The 26,952-nt window shown below is 40.0% G+C and overlaps 1 pseudogene; it reads left to right on the plus strand.

Moving 5' to 3' along the window:
- The first annotated feature begins 223 nt into the window (after positions 1-223).
- On the plus strand, positions 224-26,742 carry LOC136949119 (uncharacterized; annotated as a pseudogene).
- The last annotated feature ends 210 nt before the right edge of the window (positions 26,743-26,952 follow it).

The following is a 26,952-nucleotide window of genomic DNA, read 5'->3' on the forward strand; positions in this document are numbered from 1 at the left end:
TCCCAAGGCATTCTCAGATGAGATGTATAATCCCTCTGGTGATTTCTGGCTTTCGACACAAAGGAATAACGGCTCTGCTCCTTGCTCCCTCTGGACGTCCGAGTTTCCCAACCTGTGTCTAAGGCTGAGCCCAGCCACCCTTTGGAGGAAACTCATTTCAGCCGCTTCTATTTGTGATCTCGTTCTTGACCATAGGTGAGGGTGGGAACGTAGATCCACTGGTATGGAAAGCTTGGCCTTCCAGCTCAGCCTCCTCTTCACCACAACAGACCGGCGTGACACCTGCATCACTGCAGATGCCTCACCAATCCACCTGTGGATCTCACGCTCCTTTCTACTGTCGCTCGGGAGGTACTTCAGCTCTGCTTGGGGCAGCAACTCACTCTCAATTCGGAGGGAGCGTTCCACCGTTCTCCAGCAGAGAACCATGGCCTCAGACATGCTGGTGCTGACCCTCCACCCGGTCCAGTGCATACTGAAGATCATGGTCAGATGAAGCAAACAGAACCAAGATTAGAACACATTCAGTCAACGTTCATCTTCCATTTTGTTATCTTCATATCTTCAAACATTTTAGACTGAAAGTTTAATCACAAATAACAAGACGTTCAATAACTCAAGGTCTCCTCAATAACATTGGCTAACATTTTTCATATTGAAACGACAGGCTATTAGTAACTCCCACACCTCAAATGCTCTGGACAGGTTGCTGATAGGACATAGTGATAATCCTTGAAAGACTTGGCTCATCAGTCATCACGTCATACTGTACATAGTTGCCCTGTTAGACATACTAACATAAAACAATAATAAGATAAGAATGTAATGTGCCATGGGAGGGAGCTCACTGGTGCAGCTCTGTCCCTGATGGCTTGAGTTGCAGGCCGAAACCATAGTGCCTATGGGATCTAAATATAATTTGAGTTTGATTTGAAGTGTTTTCATTATACAGGCAGACTAATTGGCCAATATATCTCATCAGTTGAAGACTTAGTAGACAATTATTGGTGGTTTTGCATATGATCGACTACTGGTTTCACATTGACAGAATATTTACAACATCAAAAATATAATGCCTGCAATACATACCTAAGGTACTTGACGTTCCTCTCTGTGTGAGGTCATTCTACCTAAACCTTGTGAAACAGTTGAATTTGTGAGATCATGACCACTGAGAATCCATTTAACAAAGTTTTTGCCCGAACCAAAGTGGTTTGAACTCATCAGCATTATATGAGGAAGTACTGGCAGCTGTGGGCGTGGTTGATGTTAGCCTGTGATACAGAAATAGACAGATGGTTCACACAATCACCTGCCAAGTATTTCCAAGCACGACTTCCCAGATGGTCATCTGTAACAAATCATCTGGCAAGTGAGGTTTTTTCAACCTGCTTTGCATTGTTGAGGTGTTCTTGAGACCAAGGACTAAGATGCAATGACAGGCGCTGTACGTGGTTCTAGACGAAGTTTGTATGAGCAGTTTGCAAGAAATAAATATGAATGTGTTTGCCATCATGTTGAGCTGCACTAACCGATGGAGCCTTGGATCCCTTCAATATGGTATCCTAGTGGTCTCCACGCCAACTGAGTAACATCTGTATCTGAACTTCAAAGCCCTTTGACTTTGTGCTACAATGTAAACCTAGCTATTGACTTTGACTTTTTCAATGTCACTATCTCGCAATGTGCCACAAACAGTTATGGCATTTTGATCTCTTGATTTGAAGGAACCCTTCAACCCCAGTCATATCAGATTACTGTAATTTTAATAGGTCTCCTTTTCTTACTGACATTACAATAGGGCTAATTTCTATTTAAATACAGGAGCCAGGTGTCCCTCCATTTTAGTCTTAATTATTCATTCAATTTGTCAAGTCAAAACGCAAATTGAGATCATTTTGACCCTCATTACGCTACTGAACTCATGTAATTGCTTAAATAAGATGTATTTAATTACATGCTCAAGTAGTTATATTGTGGATCCAATATGCAATATGTTGAAAAGTACGGGACGTGAAAACTCCATACAGATAAATTCACTAAGAGAAGTGATGTGGTGAACAGCATATTGCAGAATATTGCTGTTCAGTACAAAAGAAACGTTGTTCTTCAAAAAGATAAAGTGACATAAACTTAAGCCTCTATATCTTCACTAGATGTCGAATGCTTGCAAAAATGTTGTCTTTGACAGGAGTGTGTACATTACATTTACATTTATTCATTTAGCAGACGCTTTTATCCAAAGCGACTTCCAAGAGAGAGCTTTACAAAGTGCACAGGTCACTGATCATAACAACGAGATAGCCACAAAACATTGCGAGTAGCCAAAACATGAAGCACACATTGTGAACAACCAAAGTAAGTGCCAAAGGGAAGAACCATAAGAGCATGTAGTTAAACAAGTTACAATTAAACAACATGAACTGCTATAAGTGCAAGTGTACCTGTGGAAAAAAAAGACAAGCAACAATAATAAAAAACAATATATCACAGCGAGTACAAACAATTTGAAATCAGTTACAACTAACCACAAGAGCAACAAGTCTCTGAGCAAGAGTCATTGTGATCCTTGAGGGAACTAACATCGGGTCAAGCGAACCATTCCTAAGTACCGTTGTACTCCCGGAACAAGTGCGTCTTGAGCCTTTTCTTGAAGGTGGAGAGACAGTCAGTGTCATAATTATTTTATCGTTGTCTTTATTGTAAAAGATGTATTTTGCAACCTGTCTCCAATCATCTCTAATCTGTTTGAAATCATACGTGGATACAGTAACATCTTCTGCATAATTAATTATCATAATGGAGATTAGATTTCGCACCACAAATATTTGTGTGTATGTAACAGAGTTTAAAAGGTCAAACAAGCGGTTTTCCATAAAATTCTATCCACACAATAGGATTTTTTATTGTTTTCCAGGTACAGCTTTTATACAGCCATTCAAACGAGGAATCCAATCTCTATTAATCGAAAATGTAAAATGCAAAAAAAAGAGCAAACTTTCATATCTTTGTTGTCAAAAGGTGAACGGGAAGCATTATTTTAAGTGGTTTATTATTATGCTTGCTACTAGTGTTATTAGAGATGCACCCATCCACCACTTCTGCTGGTTACCATGGCGATGAAAATGAACTGCCGTTGTCTCATGAAGGCTGAACTTCTGCGTTGTGGGGACGCCATTTCCTCACGTGATATATTCAGCCTAGTTAACTGGTAATAGTTGTCTTCTGGAATAAATCTAAGATCTTAGCTTTGTGATTTCAGTGTTTCATAATTCCATGCCAAACTAATGCACTCAACTTTACAGTTACACCACTTATGTTTAAATTCTAACTTGTTTACAATGTAAATTGATTAGTTTAAAAACTCTGATGCCTTCAATATGTAAGGCACAATGGTTAATCTTTAGGTCAATTTAGTTTAAAGTAATAGAGCATTATCTGCATAAGCTAAATTGTATATATAATTAGATCATAGCAATATAATTCTTTTTTACATGGCAATGACTATGAATAAAATATTGGTATTTCAAAAATATAATGAAAAGTGGTGGGAGTGTCAAAAAGATACTTTTTATTAGCCTTTTTTTTTATTAAACATCACTTCATTAAGAAATATAGCCACTTAAACAGTCAACGTGTAATTTAACAACTGTTATGAATTCAGCATTGTGCTCATAGATACAGGCTTTCATGTCCAATTTCACATCTCCATTCGAAGCTCTGAAAACGACTCTGAAGATATAATTCTGATGAATTAATGATGACTGGATGCCAAAAATGTCAAATAGGCCACACCAAAGCAAACACATTGATATCAATGGTCTCAAATGGAGATCTAAAACACTGTTACATAACAAGATGACATTCAGATTGCACTGCGTAATTTTCCCCCTATCCGCAATGGGGGCAGAGGGAGCCACCAATTGGATGCATCAAAGTCAAAAGACCTTTAAAAGCTAATTAGTTTGTCCTTTCAGGAAGGATTATGTGCTTGGGTTATTATGTGCTTGGATCTAATATTTGAAGGATTATGAAACAACTTTTGGGGCATGATTCATAGCACATTCTCAGATGGCTGTGATTAACCAATAGTGTGTATGTAATGTTGAGAGTCTTAGATATACCACAAAGCACCAAAACATTATGCAATCACTGTGAATGAGCAGAGACAAAGCATGGATTTAATACAAATAGCTTGACATTTGTTGCTGTTCATTCAAGATAATTTACACACACACATGTACATTTTCAAGTGTGCCTAGCGTTCAGTGAAAGGTACTGTAACGAGTGATTAGGATAACAAATGTCACCAAATTGTTTTAAAGTACAAATATAATACAAAAATTGGTGATTAGAAGTACACTTGTGACAATGGGGTGCAACATGAGAGTTGCGTCCACTCTTGAAAGCAATTCAACAAGGTGAATAAAGCTGATGTGTTTAAAAAAAAATCTATGTGGGCCAAGGCACTCAGTTAAAACACCTAGAAGTGTAAATAGTAGTCTGGTTTAAATGTATGCAGGTACTGAATCTGATTCATCCTTCCCCTTAGGACCAGTTTTCATCAGAGGTTTGTGTTTGACTCGTTCAACACATACAGACAGACCCACCCAAAAAGGTCAGAGGTCAGGAAAGTCAGAGAACAGAGTTTATAGTCGAAAGAAAAAACAAAGATAACATACAGTCACAGATGTTTGTCATTCAATCAGGCGGACACTACATCATAGACACTTGACTGTCATCAGTACATAATACAGGTTACAGTAGGAACACACATGAACGAACAATAAGACAGAATACATGAACAGATAAAAAGGCAATAGCTGGTCTACTGAATTAACATAGGCACATAAGAAATCCCTGATTTCTCCTACACCACTTAGAGATAATGTAACACAGGGGTGGCAACTCTCCTGCTGCTAAATTGGGCTGTGATTTTATCACAGAGCCATTGCATTGTGGGACTGCAACAATGCAGAAAACAGCAATCGCCCTGATTGGTTCTCTCTGTGTGTGTTCATTTGTGGGTCGCCCAGGATTTATGACCTTGCATGCATTCGAGCGTAATGAGCCTTCTGTGAGTCATAACTGTAAGACAGCCAATCAGAAGAGAGAAGGAAGGTGAGTTTGCATAATGAGTTTGATTCCAATTTACTGAAATTGACATCCACATGAACGAAAAAAATTAAGAATTTGAAAGAGGAATTCTTTCTTTTCCAATCTGATGATGAAAAGTTCAACCATCAATATTGACTTTAGTAGGACCAATTCATTTCGGCACAAATTCAATACGATTGAATGGTATTGAGGATTGAGGATACTTTTTGCCAGAATTACTGTAATTACAGGATTCATTATATCAGAAATCAAAATGAACAAATTCCCTTCTGCATTTTTTCTTGTTTCAGAACGCAACTTGTCAGTTAAGATCACAAATGCAGACGTTCAATGTACAGAAACTGACAAAAGAGTCTTGTAATTCAAGATCACATTTTGACATCCAATTAATTCAAATTGGTCTACTCATGAATTAGTTTGAATTGAAGATATTTAATAGGCAAACATGCTTTGATGTTATGGTTCTGCTACGGTTATGTTAGGGTCCTGCTTCAGAACAGCTCTCTGCCTGAGAAGCCTGTCTGTAAGTTTAGGTATAAAGCTACATTATATTTTGTATGTAATTTTGGTGACATTGTCAGATGAGCATATGAGGTTATTCCTCTTAGTCTGCCCTGTTAAGTCTTGGTGAGTGTGATCAAACATTAAATAAATAAAAAAGTGTGGTGCTTCAGCCAATTGTGTAACTGTAGTATTACATACGTGAAAACGCCATTTTAGACAAGTAAAATGTCTAAATGACTATTGTGCGATTGTGTTGCCACTCACACACAACCTCATTTCACCCGAATGTAAAGCAAAAGAGAAAAAAAAGAGAAATATCCTTGGCTATTTTTTAGTCCTGTCTCGTACTTCCCTGGCACAATGTCAGAACAAAATATGATGAATGGATCGAATAAAAACCTTGCCGGGCCCCTGCTCACATCTCTTCTTTGATTTGTACACACTGCTCGAGCTTTCACAGCTGGTTTGCAACTGGGTATCTATATATGTATCTGGGGTGTGTGTCTGTGTGTGGTTTGAGGGACTGCTCTCCCTGGGTTTGGTAGATAATGGCATTTGTGATGGCTGGGGACCACCTGAAGCCCCCCCAACAGAGAGAAGAGCTGCCAAAGCTGGAGTGTGGTGGTGGCCATAGTCCTGTCAGGAAGGAACTGTCTACTCTAGAATTACGACAAGGCATCCACGACGAGAGGGAAATAGCATGCAAAAGTGAGTCGTAAAGAATGAGATAGATTGAAATAGATAGGGGAGAGAGGAAAGAGAGAAATATCAATATTGATTGGGGGCAGAAATGGAGGGCTAAAAAATAGATAGAGAATCCTGTGAAAATAAAAGAGAATACAGTGATGAAAGCCAAGACGTGGATTCGGTTGGGCCAGCTTACAGAGGAGATGCACAGAGGCGCACTGTGCACTCGTTTCTCTAAAGCCTCCATTTTTTACGCCACAGCCATCCATCCCTCTCTCTTCCCAAGATTCTAGAAAAAAGCCCCTCCTTTCTCAGCCTGTCAATCCTAAACATGGTAAGTAGCACTCATAACATCCATCTGCAGCATGAGTACACAGATAAGCCTGATGACTGGGCATTCAAGGCATGTTTTTGTGGTGATACCCAGTTGTTGTGGTGATGCCTTGGCACACAGTAACCTGGCAAAAACTGGTGTGGCATGTAGTGGTCCAGCAGAAATTTCTCTCGCTTGTGTCAACCACAATAGAGCTCCTTTTTGGAGGATAATGATTTTGTGGAAGAAGAGCCTTAGAGAGAAAAAAAATTGCTACCAGTATTATGTAATCGAGAATAAAGGTTTTGAGAAGAGAACATATTGGTTTTTAATGATAAAATACTTGATTGCACTAAAACATATTGAAAACCAACATATAAAGTATGTAACGTTATATGGAGAACAAGTGCTAAAAGTGATCAGTGCCAAGGAATGGTCTGCATTTTACATGCCCCAACAATCCCAACTAAGTTTTTTCTTTGTTTCCCCTGCAGATAAGACTACGAAAACATTGTTTCAAGTATTATATTATAGGGTTAGGATTAGGAGTTAATAATATAAAGCACTGAAAAAATGCAACACGTTTGATATAGAAAGGCTTGACATGTAGAGACCTTGTAATGTTATACCAAAACCTTTGACCTTGGCGACGGCTCATGAGATATTCATCTCCACAACAGTCTTTTTAGGATCTGCAGTATGTCGGTTGTGAACAATGACGGATATATCTTTCCTCCAAAAGGCTATGCTGTCACCTTTCTGAAGGGAGGCTCTTTGTCTTCTAATGACTTCTATCTCAGGATTTCCTCTCTAGGAGAAGGGAGTTGAGGAGACTTTCCATAGTAAATGAGTGCATGGATGACAGTTGACATCTTAATAAAGAAAAGGGGAGGGGTACCATTTGACACGATTAAGGCTAACCTTTAATATTATGGCATTGAGACGAGCACTTTCAACAGTCGTAGGAGGTACTGTAGGTTAGAATCTTTTTATTTCATATTTTCTGCTGAATCACTGATTCTGAATAACTGCCACAATAAAAAAAAAAACAGAATAACCTTCACCTTCACCAGCAGAAGAAAAATGTAACCCTAGGGTTGGATTGAAAAGATATTGACAAAGAAAGAATCAAAGCCCTGCAGAGACTATTTAAGGAAATATCCCCAGACATCCCTCATGTACTTAATAGCCTCACCCAACTCTGGGGAGTGGAAAAACACTGACTAAACCATTCATTAAACTACTATACTGTGGTAGTGAATTTTTAAGCATCATCCACATTTAGGAGGTACACGATTAGTGTCTTAAAACCATCACGGAAAATTGTAACTGCCATTTTTTCTTTTTTTTTTTCTTTTTTTTTGGGGGGGGGGGGGGGGGGGTAATTAACAAAGGGTGCTCCTATGTCCACAGTATTTTATAAATACATTATTTTGTCTTTGACTATACTTCTGTCTGGGTGAGATAATTGCATGAGGGAACAGTACAGTTTAAGGATGAATGTTTCATTCCATTATTTTGGCCAGTGGTGAGGCTAGAAAGCAAGCGCTGAATTTACAATCTCATGCTCAATTTGTAGAGAGACGTCCAGGTTACTGCTCGGAGCCTTGGTAAACTAAAAAGTACGTTTCCATCATACACTACACTTGTTCAGACTAAACCGCACACATTATGTCAGATAGATATGATCTAAACCACTGGTGTGTCGTTTCTCAGACAGAGCAGTCAAACCCCAGTCACAGCAAGTCTGGTTGAGTGACAAGTGGTAGGGATAGTGATTACAACAATATCACAGCCCATTTGACCTTTATTTAGTAGTTAAGTAGTGTTCCTGAAATACATTGGAATTTTGAAATCAAACCAAAGTGATTTGTGATAAACTAAAGGTATGGGTCCAACACATGACATTGTTAATGTTAATGCAGCCAGAGTTTGAGTCCTGATGGGAACTTGTGGTGTCCATCTCAGGGTCATCTCACTAGGCTCTCATAAATGTTTTGGCAGGTCTGGTCAGGCTCGAGGTCGCTGTCACAGAGTAGAGTCTCCAGAGAAACAGACTTGTCTTGCGGGAGCAGCATGAAGAGAATTTATTCCCGCCCTTCCCTGATGATTTGACATGCTGACTTTTCAAAACTGCCAAGATTTCAGAAAGCCCAAAGTATATAAAAAAGATACGTTTGACCTCCAGTTCCCTTTTCAAATTCAAGTTGGTAACATTACAAATGCTCTACCTGATGATACTGTATGTGACATCTGCTGCGGACCATCATTTCAAATGCAATTCGTGGAAGGGTAGGTGCTGCATGCTAGGTATAGATACTTAATCTATGTCATCAAGCTGTGTAAGCATTCTATTAAAAGACTATAATGGATTTTCTTCCCTAAAAACTTTACCTCTCATCACAACACTGACCACTTTGTTCTGTTTTTTTGTTGTTGATTTTTCTGACTATAAAGAGACTCTCCTAGCCACTGTAATTCGGAATTTCTGTCAGTCCCTGGTTTCAATGAATAAAAAAAATAGACGATGCATCAAGATTTCTGGCCCTAGGATAAACACTGCATTACTCCTTGGTTGAAGTGGACTACGTTGGGTCAGGAAACCAAATTTAAATATAATTCTGTCAGCTTATGATAAATGAAGTATTCTGAGCGTCCCACCCATTTCCTTCTGCCAGAAACATTTTTAAAATCTCCTGCAATGTCCTCCATTTACCCTTTTGAAAAGGTAACTGTTGTTGGAGCCATCCAGACTGTCACCCAGTTTATTCAGGAAATACGACCACATGAGTGATGTGGCATTTCAAAATGCTACCAAGCCGGCTGTTTGTAAGAAAGGCACAGGCGAAAACCCTTGTGAAGATTTAACATTATCAGTTGCTTTTTTAACAAGTCGGTACAGAGTATGTCAATTTACCGCCACAGTCGAAACTTTACTGTGAGTGATATGATGTCAGAGCGAAGAAAAAACATATTAGGAGATGAAAAAACACAGCACTGATGTTTCCAGAGCTTTGGGACAGCAACATTTGAAGGAAAAAAGTTACGCAAAAAAGTACATTTGTCCTTAAGTAGAGCCAACTTAATTTCTTTATAAAAAAGATTTTTGAGGTTTTATTTACTATATTAGGACTGAACAGTACAATTCAAAGTACATTAACAATAACATGTGAAGGACAACCAATATGTGCATGCATGTCCACAGTATGTGTGAGTAAGAAACAAAAAGTGGTTTGCATTATGTGTGTGTGCTTTGAGAGTGTGGGGTGGTTCTGGCAGATACTGCCAAAGCTGAATTATGTAAGGACATGAACATGTTTCAAAGCTGACAAATCATACATTATTTAGGTAGGAGAATTACCTTTGTCGGTACCCACATTTTTACAATTTCATTGTTTACAGCTCCCAATAGAAATTGTGACCAATACATTTGTCTTTTCACAGTAGCACACAGTAGTAAATGTGCTCCAATGGACAGAAAAATTTGCATGCAGCAGTTTAGCAGACTCCTGCAGTAGTCCCTCAGAGAAGAAGTGACAAGGGACGTCTTTCGGACGCCATCCCTTTCAAATGCTCCCACTTGAGACTACTGTACCTTTAAAAGGCTCCGCTGGAGATAACGACATTGCGAAGGAACCCGTAAATGTCTCGCTTAACCTGAGGGACGAGCATACCATTACCCAGCAATTCCAAGGGGGCTTCTCACTGTAGAACACCTACCACACTTTACTGTTGTCTAAGATGTTAGCAGTTACCCATTTGCCCTCACTTACTTCACTTTCCTCATCAGTGCCTCTTCATAGTAGCAATATTACATGTTGGCCTGCTGGGAACACAGTGCATAGGAGAAATAAGGGGGCTAACAGCAATTTTTGCTTCATGCAGATGCACAACAATAAGTCAGCAACACAATTTCTGATGGGCAAGGAGAGAGAGAACAGCATGGGTAGCCACCTGTGTTTTTATTGATAGAATCAAACGGTTTATTATAAAGATGAATGATGATGCATAATGTTGCAAACAGCAGGAGATTTGTGGGTACCCTATCCTTTTTAAAGACTATATCTTGGTAAACATTACCTTCTTTCGCACCCAGATTCCTTACAGTTTCTTCAGCAACTTACTATCAATATTTAGGAAATAATGCGTCATTATAAAAAATATTATCAATTTTCTTACAATACCCCTTCAGCAATTGTAAATATATTATAGTATGAGGTACATTGAGCAATGGCATTGCTACAGCGGTGATGTGATCTAGGAAATAATTGATTTGACTCCTCCACAACATTTCTCCATCTCACTCATAACGCAGTTCTTTTAACTAAGTAAGTTTAATTTCTTAACCCTGTACAGCACAGTATCTATGCCATTGTGATAGGCTACATTAAATCACTTTTTCAACCTAATGTAAACTTCCATGATGTGTAGAACACATCGAATGTTTAACAGTGTTGCTCTTATGAACCACCATAGCCACTGAGATAAGGACAAATCAATTAAAGGTGTGTACATATGTGCATCATGACAACTTACCAAACACTATTGACTTTAAAGAGTTCAGGATTTCCATCCCTCCTACACAATATACTTTATTTATTCCTTTCACAACCCTTAATTGGTGTAGCGTTGTATGGGTGCTAAGAATAAGAAGGCACCACCTGAATATTACTTTATGGCAGATCAAGGAAAACATATTAGAAGATCTTGCCAAAGACTGAACATCCAAAGTCCTGTAAAGCAGGGGTCTGTGAGATTCGTAGTTTGTAATGAGAAGTGTATTTTGGAATATCTTGGTAAACAGTCCTTGCACGCATCTATCATTCCTGACTGGAGTCATGTCTAGGAAAACCCTTTGAAACATTTTGGGAAAGATAAGGATGCCATAAAATGCAAAGTGGAGAGGTCCCCCTCTCATATTTTCCAATGTACAGCCTTGGCCAAAAGTATTGGGAGCGACATGCATTTTGTGTTTGCAAAGCTTGCTGGGCCTTGGCATAAAATGACTGCTAACATAATTTCAGTAAGTCATATCATCAGCACAGGGGAAAGTGTGAACTAGTTCTAGCCACGTGAAATCACTATCATTCTGATTGGATTTTAAGAGCAGATTGACTGCTGTAAAAGAGGGGACTATTTGCATATATTGAACATTTTCGCCCCAAAAAAGCTTGAAAAATATTAAATGTGCCTTATTGTATTTCAGTATTCTTTAAAAATGTGAAAACATTTTCCTCAAATACTGAACCAGCAAACTTTGCAAAACACAACATTTGTCACTGCCAAAACTTATGGCAGTGACAAAACTTTTTGATGATTTACTGTGGTTCCTGTTGAAGAAGGCAACCTTGCATTCATGATGATTCTTACCATAGTGTCAGTCAATAGGTTTTGGTAATGGGTTTAGAGCGGATAGGATGGTGGTGAGAATGCTGTCTTACTGGTGTGGTGTTGGAAGACACTGCTACATTGGGTTTACTGTGGTTCCTGTTGAAGAAGGCAACCTTGCATTCATGATGATTCTTACCATAGTGTCAGTCAATCATGAAATACTTACAGTATACTAATGTGACCTTGAGTAACCTGACTCTACCACTTAGTTGTTGAGTTTCAACCTAAAAATGATTAATTCAGTGTATTGGGGTTAATGTAAGGACTGTATATTATTACTTGTGCCAATCTGCACCCTCATGCCACACAGCTGAACATAGCAGAGAAAGGCCAGGGGTCATTTGAGTCTATAGTGGAGTAGAGATTCCTCTGCAAGAGGTGAGGAGGACATTCATTCGTTTAGTCTTTGTCAGCCATTATCTACCGCCACCCTGCCACCATACACACACACACACACCTTCCTCACTCCATGCCCTAGGCACAGTGACAGCAAGCTCCCTTCATCGCCTTGAATTTACACGTCCAGGGGCATTACCATAATGACCGTGCTGTCAAAAACATGGCGAGAGACACATCAGCCATTATTTTCCCACCCTCGATCGCTGACCTGACCTTTTCACTGTGGTCCTCGCCAATGGACATTAAACCATATTACCACACTGTCAGACAGTAGGTGCAGGTGAAGTAATAGCATGACAGTTGTTGTTAATCTCATTGAAAGGGGAGTAGCAAGACCTCCACCTCAAGTGAAGGGATGGTTTACACTGCTGGTTTCTAAAGTACAGTATATTCTGCAAAATAATAAAACTGTTTTCACATAAAATTTTGCAGCCTACATTAGTGTAGGTTGAGTCTGATTCTAGCAAAGTATGCGGAGCGACCTGTTTTTTCAATGTGAGAATCTTGACATTGTGATAATTTCTTTTGAGTAAGCAACGCCAGTTTGCCGACCGCTCTGTCTGCACACATTCTTGCTCAATTCAGTTTGTAATCAAACCGTTGCTGGTCTTGTGTTTTGGCTTGCCCTCCCGGATATGGACCCCTGGCAGCAATGAATATACGGCATCAGCTATTATTAATAAGGGAACGCTAACCTCCTGGACGTCCTGTGTTCACAGTGAGAAAAGTCTATCAGACTGGCCTTTATGGAATATTGTGGAGTTTGCAAACATTCTCTCATCATGTACCAGAACAACCTACATTAAGATCCCCAAACTGTATTTTATGGTCTACTACAACCTGTAATATTACTGATTTCTTTTTTCTTTTTTTTTCTACAGGTACACTCTTGCACTCTTGTGGGGAGTTTCATGTTGTTCAATTGTAACTTATTTAACTGCCATGCAGGTTCTTCCCTTTGGCACTTATTTGGTTTTCCACAATGTATGCTTCATGTTTTGGCTGCTCGCAATGTTTGGGGCTATCTCGTTGTTATGATCAGTGACCTATGCTCTTTTGTAAAGCTCTCTCTTGGAAGTCGCTTTAGATAAAAGCGTCTGCTAAATGCATAAATGTAAATGTAACAGTCCTCCACTGTCGAACATATCCTGTACCAAGTTATGTGCTGGTCAAGGTAAGGTCTCAACTATTGGCAGAGGTAGAGAAATGTGTTCCTGCCATTTCTGAAATTGCAAAGCCATTCATTGTCAGTCCAAGTGTCATGGTCATGCCCCAGTTTTTCCCTAGAGGGTTGTTTTTGAGTTGGTATCCCTTAGTGTGACTGTGCTGTGGTTCGGTCTCTCTCTCCATTTCCCCTGGTTACTGGTTACCAACACACCTGTGTCTCGTTCCCAATCACCCAGCTGTAGTATATTCAATCACCCTGCCCTATGTCTTTCTATTGGAGACCCTAATCACCCTTCCCTATGTCTTCCTATTGGAGACCCTAATCACCCTGCCCTGTGTCTTTCTATTGGAGACCCTAATCATCCTGCCCTATGTCTGCTCCTCCTGTCCTGTCAAGCAGGTGCAGAACAGAGTGGACCCAAACACAGGCGAGCATCAGAAGAACTTAAGTTAATTACTTTAACTCAAAATATATAATAAATGCAAAAAATTTACACAGTTGAAAACCAGGAGGAGAAACAGGCGAAAATTAAGGAGAAAATTGGGACTGAAATAGATTAATCACACAAAGACCATGACCAAAGGGATTAACAATGTGGCCGTGGCTGGGATACCAGGCCCTTGTGCTTTCCCATCAAGTGCGAAACCTTGGTTCTGTCCAGCATGATCTGTTAACATAAACAGAATCACAGTCACGACTGGCTTTTGGACCGTGGCAAAAAGGGGAGTCCACACATGGGGCTCAAAGTTGAACAATGATTTATTCACCTAAAAAGGTTGTCACAACAAGCTATGGGATAAAAACACAAAGGTCCCCCAAACCACAAAAAGGCAGCAAACAAGCTCACAGGTCAAGGGGAGTCCAAGTCCAGGGTCCACAACACTTCCATTTCTTTACCAGTGTGCATGTTCTGTTTAGGAAGGTCTGGAATACAAACTCAAATAACCAGTTTTGTATGAGACACCACATTGACTCAAATACACTAATACTACTTGGAAAAGCAAGAATTAAGAGGTGAAATGACTGAGAATGGACATCAGTGAGCATTTATCTGTATACTATTTTCTTGTGATTATAATTTTTAAGATTACCTTATCAAAGGTATTGGGTCTGACGTAAACTAGTTTATGGAATATTTTTTAATAGTCTTGGTGTCAGAAGTTTCACCATGACCTTCAAAGTACATAACATTTACATAACATTTGCATTTATTCATTTAACAGACACTTTTATCCAAAGCGACTTCCAAGAGAGAGCTTTACAAAAAGTACATAGGCCAATGATCATAAACAACGAGATAGCCCCAAAAACATTGCGGGTAGCAAAAACATGAAGCATACATTCTGAAAAGCAAATAAATTCCAATAGGAAGAAATATAAGAGCAGTAAGTAGTTAAACAAATGACAAATTCAACAACATGGACCTCAAAAGTGTAAGATTGTAGCTGTAGAAAAGCAAGCAACAATAATATAACTTACAGCGAGTACAAGTACTAAAATCAGTTAAAACTAACCAACAAGTGCAACAAGTCCCTCAATAAGTGTCATTGTGTTCCTGGAGGAAATAACCTAACATCGGATCCAACATATCTTTCTTAAGTACCGTTGTACTCCCGAACAAGTGCGTCTTTAGCCTTTTCTTGAAGTCAGTGTCTCTGATGGAGGTGGGGAGATGATTCCACCATTAGGGGGCAGAAAGGAGAAGAGCTTGGGTTGGGAGCGGGCGCTCTCGAGAGGTGGGACCACCAGACGGTTGTCAGAAGACCGAAGGTGGCGGGTGGGGGTGTAAGGCTGGAGGAGAGACTGGATGTAGGCAGTTGCAGTCCTGTTCACCGATCAGAAGGTCACTACCAGGGTCTTGAATCTGATACGGGCCGTGATGGGTAGCCAGTGAAGGGAGATGAGGAGCGGGGTAACATGGGAATGTCTGGGTAGGTTGAAGAACAGGCGGGCTGCTGCGTTCTGAATCCTCTGGAGAGGGCGGGTGGCACATGCTGGGAGACTGGCGAGAAGCGAGTTGCAGTAGTCCAACTTGGAGAGGGCAAGTACTTGGACAAGCAGCTGGGTGGAATGCTCAGATAGGTATCTCCTGATCTTCCGGATGTTGTAGAGGGTGAATCTACATGACCGGGAGACTGCAGCAATGTGGGCTGTGAGGGAGAGCTTGGTAACCCTGAGGTTCCTGGCAGAGGATGAGGGGGTCACCATCGCAATTACATAACTATCATTTTTCACCTCTTCTCTATTTCTATGATACTGTACAATGATTTATTTCTCAGTATTCTTTGGGCTTTACACTCTGAGCAGTGCTCTTGGACAGAATTGAATGAGAATGGGTTTAGCCTTTTATGCACAATGTTTGCAAGGCAAAGTGATTTGGTGATGAAGTGTATTAGTATTACCTGACATGTCTGTACAGCTTTGACATTTTATTAAAAGTATCTCAATTATTTGTATTATGCTTCTATTATTATGAGGCATCAATTGCACCTCCGTTAAGCCTAAAATCATTGTTTGTAACCGTTGTTTGGGTCTGTTGGTTTGCCTTGATCTTCACAGTGAATTACTATGTGCTATTGCACATAATAACAAACATTTACATGTAGTCATTTAGCAGACGCTTTTATCCAGAGCGACTTACAATAAGTACAGGGACATTCCCCCAAGACAAACATCTTTTAGTCCCACAAATGGCTCAATATAGTATTTCCAAAATTCTTTCTAATAAAATTGTTTTTCGTTAGCCCTGAAAGGACAGATTTGAGTCTCAATGACGTTCTGAGTAGATTGTGTGGTGGATAGTTGCCTGGTCAATCATGGGCTTTTGAGGATTGGAAGCTTCTCAAATCAAGTGTTTCTGTATGCAAGAGGCAACGCATAGCTCAGGGCTAGTATGAAATCAGATGTTGTTTGTATAACCCTTTTTACAAGCTTTGTCACAGAGGGAGAGAGAGAGAGAGAGAGAGAGAGCGAGAGAGTGAGAGAGCGAGAGAGCGAGAGAGCGAGAGAGAGAGAGAGAGAGAGAGAGAGAGAGAGAGAGAGAGAGAGAGAGAATGTGAGGATGTGGAAGAGCAAATAAGTTACAGTAACTGTAATTGCGATGAGGTGATATCCCAACATGGTTCATAAGTATGAACTACCAGACTAACTAACTTTGAATTTCACATTTCTTTTGGAAACCGTGCAGGACAGCAGACATTTGGCACTCTCGTGCTTCTTAACCTTGTTGAACTGAATATCGGTGACGATTACCTTCGATATCCACAGGGAATATCTCTTTAACTTTTTGTCTTCCTCTCTTAATTTTTGGAGCATCTCAATTGTCCAATTACAAGGTGAATTAATTTGATTGCGGTATGAGAAACCCTCTGGCTAGATTAGCCCTCAAGCCCTGCACACCTGCTTTTCTCATCAATGATCTCCATTCCCCTAGATGTTTTAATTAGTCTGAGACAAGGTTCAGGCTTTGGGATGTTGATGAGGCAGATGTTAAGGGATTGTAGGCCCCCCGCCAGTTGGGCATGACCGTACTCAGCACCCTCCCTGAACTACATTTTTATTTTATTTTACGGCATTTCTGTTGTATTAGGATAGAGACGGTGTACAGCTACTTGAAGTGTAAGGGAGAGATAGGAAAGGACATGCAGGAAATGGCTTGGGCTGGAATCAAACCTGGGCCCTTGCGGTCAGGCCTTAGCCTATGAGATACCTGCACTTATCCGTTGAGCCACAGTGTCGATTGTCCTATGATTGTGAGGGGTGAGGTTTTTTCGTACTGAGTTCCCTGCAGCATGGTGGCGATGCATCACTACATCACTTACTGCATCGGTCAGAACAAAAGACAGTCACTTGTCTCGCCTCCTGGCCTTTACTCTTGGTTTTGTGAATTTGTGTGTATCACGGATTAAGTGAGTATCAGGTTATGCCGTAGTTTTGAACATAGAACAAGCATATTCCTTCCTGTATCAGTCTGTTTTGCTTCAACAAAACTTGGCTGGCTGTGCACTTATTTCAAAATCATAATCAGGATTGTGTTTATTTGCCAAGTAAGTGTTTGCAAACAAGGTATTTGCTGTGGTGGGCAGGTGCATACAATATATTGATTTACATTATATTGATTCATATTATCTTAAATATTATCAAGCATGCCTCAAGTTTACATATAAATTATGTGACCAAGTGTTGCCCAACTGCTAGATCCTCCGAGCTGAGCTCCCTGGCGTTCTGACAGCAACTAGCACCCTTCTGGTCATGTGAGGTAGCAAGATCAGGCTGTTACAAAATACTGGGTTTATGGTCCACCTGTTAATAGAGCATGTCAAAACAAGGACCAATCGATGAAGTCCAAAGGACTCTGTAGACCTCAGAGAGCATAAAAAGTTCCCAGGAGCATCGTAGGCTCTTTAATTGTGAAATTGATTAAGGAACTAACAGGCCAAGAAAGGCCTTGCTCAGGGATGTAAACAAAACCCAATGGCCGCTCTTAAAGATTGAGATTTCAGATAATTCCTGCTGAAAGGACACCCAACTCTGAGGCACTCTAGGCCTTCATGGTATATTGTAGATGTAATAAAGGATTTAAGACCACCTACCTGGGGTTGACGTGTGTGTGTTTCTACACTGAGTTGAATCTGTCCAGAACTACTTAATGCGAGAAAATGCGTCCTTTACACCGTTTAGACACTGTGTACGCAATGTTTTCAGTCAGAGTGATGTGTGGGGTTGCCGCAACACTCTGAAGTGTCATTTAAATCACAACAGACTTTGACAAGTGAGAATGATAATACCTGAAAAGATTTAATACCAACCTTTCCTTTACCAACTATTTCAAGATCATAAACAAAAGACTTTGGGTGTTGGTCAGTGCTATATCAGTGTGAAAGAAACTTTGGAAGCATCATGCATCTACAGATAGAAAATTATCAAAATAATCAGTTCAACCAGTTAAATCCATATTAAAGCACAAGCAATCTATTTTAGTCCAGGGATTTATCGGGGCCTTCATAATCACACATTTTATATTCCTTTAGCTTCAATTTTTGTGTGTGTGTGGCCTTGGGAGCCGTTTGGCTGTGAAAGGATTTATCTTAAATGTTTCTTTTGACTGACTGCAATTATGATTTCCAATCGAGTTGCAAAGCACAGCAGGTACGGAAAACACTGTGTGAGTCCACTGGAAAAAAAACACTTCTCTAAGCTGTCAAATGTAGACTGCTGTGTGGGGAAAAAGTATTTGATACACTCCATGAATACTAATTCCCTTAAGGAGAAGGATAAAAAACTTGAAGCAAGATTGTGTGCAAGAATGGCAAGGCCTGTCAAGGGGTAGATGGAAAAAAACGTGTGCGGGAGACGTATGGCACTCTTCCAAATTGCCAATAAAAAACATACATTTATACACCAAGCAAATATATATTCCTAGCTGTATAAATTGGATGACGGTAATTGTCTTCATGTTCACACCGACCAGCTAACAGCAGGTTTAGTAATTGAGAAAATTATCAACTCGTGAGACAGACTTTGGTGTTAATCTGGGCGGACAGCCAAATGCCAGAGCATCAATTAATTGAATAGTTAATGTCATGGCAACAGCTGGGTGTGTGTTGAAAAGTGGCAAGGTTTCCTGGTTTTCCGAGTCAGGCCACAATGGTTGTAGCTGCGAATGCCAGGACAGATGTCAAATTCCTCATTGAAATTCCTCGTTTATTTTCTGTGAGTAGTGAGCAGTTGCAGGAGCCGTGGATCTCTTCCACTCCATGGACATGGAATTGAAAATGTTTTGTTCTGATGATCTGAAAAGGTTGAGTTGTTGCCATGGTTAATTCAAATATTTCTCAGCCTCAATGACAAAATCCCACATTACCACATTTACCAACGTTGTTGTATTCCTAATTTATACCTATTGCTTCCTATTTACACATTTCAGATAGATTTGTGCAGTGACAGCACACCGCATACTTGAGCATTGACAACGAATAAGAACATGTACTCTGTGTTGAGTCTGTAACCATCTGACCAACTGACCCTTATGCGAACCAACTTCTCTACTTTCTATAAGATGTTAAAGCTAGGAGGAGTTAGCCACATAAAGTATCCCATGCTAAAGAATGAAATAAACAATTATTTTCAATGTAAGAAACTGTGTGAAGACTGAGTGAACACTGAATTTGTATCCACACTTCATAGGTAAAGTATGTGTTCATACAACTTGTTCAATTCTAATAACATTTAGAATAAATAAATGTTGGTCCATCCATTTGAAATGTTATTAAATATTATGCAGATATCTATTTCAAATATTATTGAGATATTACACAGCTCAATTGCACATATTTTGAAAAGGGTGGAACATGTATTCAGTATAAAGGCCTCTAATACTCTAAACTTTGTCACCTTGTTCACACTTTCCCAATCTCATCTGTTTCCTCGAATGAAAGATAATCCATTACTAAGATATCCATTCATAACAGTCAATGCAATTTCCATTCCCACACCATACAATCTAAAAGGTAATACTCTTGTCACGCACACCCATCCACAAGGCTGAACTCCCTCACTCAACACGGTACCAATCAATTGTGTATAATGTCCTTGGCATAATCCAATTGGCTCAAGGACCCTTATGATCCTGGAGATAAAGGAGTGTAATGTCTTTCCAATTCTCCGTCTCTGACGCCCTCGGACGCCAACAAGCCTCCTTGACCAAATGCCTGTCATGCGCAACCCCCTGGCACAATCATTAGTGTGTTATTATTTATTATTATTCATTAACCTGCGGTCAACTGTCGAGCAGAGAGAAACAGGGAACTGACTGTGCTACCTAATGAGGGCCATAACTCAGACTAAGTAGAAAACTCTTTGTCAAGGCACAATAAGTGAAGGGAGAATCAGTTTTAGAAGACTCAACCCCCTGATTTTAAACTTTGTGTTGAAAATAGGCCCCTTAAAAGTTACAAATGAAACAGATAACTATTAATTTCTAAACTAGTACTGTTTAGACTATTTCATTGTACAGTTACCTATAATAGTTTATTTCGGAACTTAATAAATCCAACACATTGTTTAGGTGGGACTGAAACATATACAGTATGTAGGCCCTCTTGAAAGGTACTGCGAAAAGGCATGCCATTTCAAAGTGTTACATAGTAGACAGATGTCAGATTTACTGTTGTTAAAACTAACACCTATGGCTTCGGCTCTGAATCTCATTTTATCTCATTTTATACTAATCTTTTTAAAATCCAATAATAATTGTGTAAACGTTTCAGATACGTGAATGAAATAATTTTGACAATAACTAATGAAATAAGGACATAAAGTTGTGTTATTATAAAAAACAAAAAAACAATTGAGGTTAATTGTTCAGGAAAATGTCCCTCTTTTTACTGTCAGTTTACATACTGAAAAATATTGAAACAAACCTAATGCAACACATAAAACACTGATTCTTAACGCCTGTGTCTTTTACATGATAAAGAACCTTAATCTAAATAACAGGCAGCCTTCACAATTTGTTCCTAACTGATAGCAAGTGCCTATTCAATATTGATTATTTTGGATATGTGCTAAATTAGGCCTACTAGCACAAACTCAGACTGCCTCGTCCCAGTGGTCATGACGTGGGTGAAATACTCATACCGTGTGCTCTTCCTCTCTGCACATGTTCTGAGATCCCCTTCAGTAAATCTACGTTGTTAGATTCTCAGGATGCCCTTTCCTTCGGAATAACTAATTGTCACCCTAGGTCGAATTACGTTTCTCTCTAAGCCACCTACCTTTCTTTGCAGCTTGTTGAGTTTTAGCTGACGCTGAGGCTGCTTTAACACCTATCTGGATTTAGCATTAACCAAGTGCATCCTGCACACACCCGCAACACATCAGCTTTATCAGTTGCTGCGGTGTGATAATTACTTTAGCTCCTATGGGCAGGATATCATCACCCTGGTGGGTGTTACGCATTGACTGTGGATAAGGTTAGAAACCTAGCCAAACCCCCCTTCACAGTCCCCCATAGCAGTTTCAACATCTGAGAAAAGCACCATATCATTCACTGTATTTGAATTGTTCTATTTGATCAGCTGCACTGAACAGAAGATTCCTCTGGATATAATCCCTTTATTAATGATATAGTCTAGAAGAGTTCCACAAAACAATCTAATTAACTACCGCTACCGCTTCCGCTTGCATATCTTTGTGGGGCCTGCATGGTTGTGCAAGTCATTATCATGCATAAACCGTGATAGAAATGACTACACAGTAACTAATCACTGTTCTGATGTGTAAAAATTCTGGCTGACTTGTGATCTCAGACGAGATGACAACAACATGATAATCATGATAGTCAGATAACAGAAATTGAACTGTTAAATATAAACTCTGTTTGGGAATTGTAACAGATGATGGTGAAGAAGGTCACGCAGACTTTGTTTTACATGCTGCAGTCAATTAAAGACTGCAACTCAATGCAAAGATGGAATTGCAGTGAGAGCAAAATCAATTCACTAAAAAAATATTTATTGTCACTCACACAAGTATGTGTGTATGTATATATATGTGGGAGGGCGGTTTCAGTAATGACATAAAACAGCTCAAATGCTGTCCAGTGCAGTCTGGGCAATAAAGCAGCTTCAAAGTGCCAGATTGCTCACTGTGCCCACACTAATCCCCATTCTAATCACTCAAAATTAACTGCCAGAGGACACAATTATGTGTGTGTGTCTGTGTGTGTGCGTGTGTGTGTGTCTGTGTGTGTGTGTGTGCGTGTGTGTGTGTCTGTGTGTGTGTGTGTGTGTGTGTGTGTGTGTGTGTGTGTGTGTGTGTGTGAAGAGAAAAAAAGGAAGAGGGTAACAATTAGAAAGAATTCCAAAGGTCTTTTTAATTAGAGACATATTTCACACTTTATGCAGTTGAGCAAAAATGTGGCAAACATTCTCTGCAGTTAGCATGAGACTACAAGGAAAAAGAGTAGAAGTGTTGTTGGACGTGTAAACAGTGCATTGTACTTCAGATGACTACTTGACATCGTTATCGTTCTTTCTGTATGCAACGAGCAATATTGTACTATTCAAACCCCCAAAAATGTCATCAAGCATTTTGCATTGAATGTCTGGATGTGTGATCTTGGATAGCACATAGCAAAATGTGAAAGCTAAATGTTTTCAATTGAAGCATTTGTAATGAATGCTATGTTCAAGCTTTAAAAACAGAATGGTTAGGGTTAGGGCCAGTGTTACAAAACAGGAAAGCAGGAAAGTTAATAAAAAGGTATTTTCTTCTCAACAAGACATACAGTGTTGCATCATGACAAATGTGTAAAGACACTATACTATAAAGTTGCGGGATATTGTCAGAGATGTTGAACGTGTGACCAGTGATTTACTGACTGCCATTAAAGACAGGTTCGGTGGACTGGTGTTGGCAAACAGTAAGTGCCAACTGTAAGGGTTTTTATTGGCACTAGGAAAATAATAGCAGGCCTTGAAGGGCACTCTGTGTGTCCATGATTGCTGCTGACTGCCACAGCAGTCTCGCCAACCTTCAACCTTGTCACGAACACATACACACATACATGGAGAACACACGCACACAAACAAGAACACACGCACACGCTTAGGGATGGGCTTTTATATGGGATGTGCCCACCAGGTGTGATAGTCTGTGGCCTATATGTCCGACAGAGAATAGTTAATATGTTGTCAGTGCTCCAGCCTGCTGGTTGATTGGCATTATGTCATTTTCTATGGGGGCATCTGGGAAAGGCCAGTGCACTTGCACAGGAAGAGGCATATATGAAAGCTTCCTTTGAAAAGTATGACTGGACACTGGTACTTACCCGTCTTTTTGGGTTAGGGTTGGGGGTAGTTGCTGTACCTTTTTTTTTTAAGCAAATTGTGGCATGGGCAATAAAGAATGTAAAAGTATCATGTGAGTAAAGATGACTACAAACAATGTTTGTAAATAAATATTAATGCCAAACAGAAGCAGCATGATTCAAAAGATTAAAAAAACACCTCAGGCTCAAAGTATGGATCCCATATAGTAATGGCTAGAGCCCAGAAGTCATATAGAATTTGCACTCAACATGTTCAAAACATTTAACGAATGATGGTTCGGAAAAGCAATAAAATATATGCTCCAGAGGACTTTTGGCTGAAACAGGAAAGAAAACAATTATCCTCAGTGGCAAAGAAGACCTTGCCTGGAGCATAGCTTACATTGCTTACTTACATTGCAGTTTCCCCAAACATACGTACATATCGGTTGCCCACAGTTTTTCATAGATGTGATGACATCCGATTAAACTGACTTTCAAATCCCTAGACTTTATTGTAGAGAGTTAGGGAGGATTGGGGATTGTGAAACATATTTTTTGTTTAAAGTGTTGGGCTAGCTTGATTATTCATAATGTTATTTTGCACTACAGACTTCTTCTAAAAGGACATGGGAGGGTTGGAGGGGTTTAAATCACAGATAACATTGATCAGATTTGCAATATGAAATACATTGAGCCCCTGTCTTAATTCTAAATGTCCTTCCCCCCGACTGTCTCACTCTCCCCTTTTGTAACAGTGCGCTCAGCAGGGACTCCCACTGTGCCCACTTCCCAGAGGCTACACTTGTATGCATAAAACATCATGACTATGAATCTTATTCTGATAGGTAATTGAGTTACAACACTGGCCAATGCCTAGAAAAAGCGAATGTGCAAACTTAAAGTAGGCTTATGCCAAAGATAAAAAAAAAAGAAAAAGGTATTTAATAGTATGCATAAATGTGCAATTTATTTGATACTCAACCTATTTTTTGCAGGCTATTTCAGGTGGATTATGTTAGATATGTAATTCTACTTCGACTTTAATGTCAGTGTTGCCAATTGTAGGTGGGATCATGCACATACAGTATAATGTCTGCACAATATGGTTTGCAGTGCACAACATACTGACTAAAATTAATAACTAAAGATGGAATCAATGAACTAACAGAAAAACAGCCCCTATGCAGCCCCAAGAACCGTTGTGAAATTTGGCACATTCCTCTGGGACAGTCCCCTGAGTCTTGTCAGCAACAATTTAAAAAAATGAGGTTGGCCATATTGGATTTTCCATTATATTGGACTTTATGAAAAAGTTTACTTTTTTTCCACAGGTCACAAATGTTGTCCAATCTTGGCGTAAGATTGGCACGGATGATCTTCAGACGAAGCCTCATAAATCTGATAGATTTTTTATTTGTGTCCGTTACAACTAATCAAACTAATCCACCAAACAGGAAGTTAGGTTATATATTTGATGCAGTAACACCAAACTTGGTTTAGGTACTCGTAACTCTGTTCTGAAGTTGTCCAAAATGTTTGTTTGTGTCTTTTCACCTGCTAGACTGCTAGGCCCCCTCAACGTTGCTTGATGCTATATTTTTACTTAATGTTATTTGAAAGTGTTGGATTTTACATGGTGTTCGGTTTCCATGTCTTGGCTTCTGTTTGTAATAAATGAATGAACAGACCTCAGATGACTTTGCTCAAGTTCCAATATTGTGTTACATGAATAAAAGGAATAATCATATCTAATTTTGCCATCATGTTACTGTTATTTTAAGATTTTAAATGTGTAAACAGGTCTAATTGAAGAATGTGTGTGAACTACGACTATGCTGTTTCTCGCTGTAAAACACTTAGTGTTTCACTAACTTACCTTAACCAATATAAAATCAAAAAAGGCATTGTGTTTGTGTGTTAGGGAGGTCTAAGGAGTAAAATGCATATACTCAAACTAGAAGGGAAAAAGTGGGATTCAATTAAATTAGGTATATCTACATGGATTGTGGTGTGTGTGCACTCCACTTATCTAGTTACCATACACGGCATCAGATATTCGTTCATACTGTATATAGTTCAAATACATCTGGTTCTAATTCATGTGTTGAACTGTTTCTGTCAGTGACTGCAAAAAAGCTGAGCTAGCAGGCCATAGTGGTAACAGGGTCAAGGTCAGTGCTAAAGCAATGGAAAACATGGCTGCCCAGGCTGACCTGGAAGAGCTGCCTATTAATTCCACTCATTAGGCGATGTCTAGGCTGCAGTGTGCATTGGGACGGTAATTACTGAAGAAAAGTAATGATATTGCTATCTGACTAATCCTCAGCTATGAGAGGAGAATATTGAATATTGATCCTTCTGTTGGGGGAGTTCCTTCTGAGAATCCAAGGCAAGCCTTGCTTGGTGTTTTAAGATTAAATGTTTTAAAATGCAGTTGATATCCTCTCAAGTGTTCTCCCTTCGTTTCTCTCTCTCTCTTTCTCTCTTACTCAGAAATTTAAACTGGATTTAGGAGGGACTATCTCATGTGCAATAGGTCATACATTAAATAGTGGTTACATGTTTCATGGTGGTCAAAAGCAGGTTTATTCCAGTCTAGTCGACTCTATTGTCATGTATACAAGTATGTCCAGCTGAACCTTGCCAAAACAGAACTCCTCATCATCCCGGTCAAACCCTCCATCTCCCATGATCTCTCAATCACCCTGAGATCTGCGACGGTGACCCCTTCATCCTCTACCAGCAACCTTGGGATGATGAGCTCTCCCTCACAGCCCACGTTGCTGCGGTCTCCCGATCGTGTAGATTCACCCTCTACAACATCCGGAAGATCAGGAGATACCTGTCTGAGCATTCCACCCAGCTGCTAGTCCAAGCACTTGTCCTCTCAAAGTTGGACTACTGCAACTTGCTGCTCGCCGGTCTCCAAGCATGCGCAACCCATCCCCTCCAGAGGATTCAGAATGCGGCAGCCCGCCTGGTCTTCAAACTACCCAGACGCTTCCATGTTACCCCGCTCCTCATCTCCCTCCACTGGCTTCCCATCACGGCCCGTATCAGATTCAAGACCCTGGTACAGACCTTCCGAGCGGTAGGAAGGTCAGTACCTTCGGGACTGCACCCAACTACATCAAGTCTATGCTCCAGCCTTACACCCCCACCCGCCACCTACGGTCTTCTTCTGACAACCGTCTGATGGTCCCACCGCGCAAGAGCGCCCGGTCCCGACACAAGCTCTTCTCCTGTCTGGCCCCCCAATGGTGGAATCAACTCCCCACCTCCATCAGAGACACTGACTGTCTCCCCACCTTCAGGAAAAGGCTCAAGACGCACTTGTTCAGGGAGTACAACGGTACTTAGGAATGATTGGCTGGACCTGATGTTTCCTCCAGGATCACAATGACTCATATTGAGAGACTTGTTGCTCTTGTTGGTTAGTTGTGACTGACTTAAAACTTTTGTACTTGCGGTGTAATATATTTTTGTTGCTTGCTTTTTTCCACAGGTACACCCTTGCACTTGTTGAGGTTCTTGTTGTTTAATTGTTTAACTGTAACT

This window comes from Osmerus mordax, chromosome 9 (genome assembly GCF_038355195.1).
Source record: "Osmerus mordax isolate fOsmMor3 chromosome 9, fOsmMor3.pri, whole genome shotgun sequence".
NCBI classification, from domain to species: Eukaryota; Metazoa; Chordata; class Actinopteri; order Osmeriformes; family Osmeridae; genus Osmerus; species Osmerus mordax.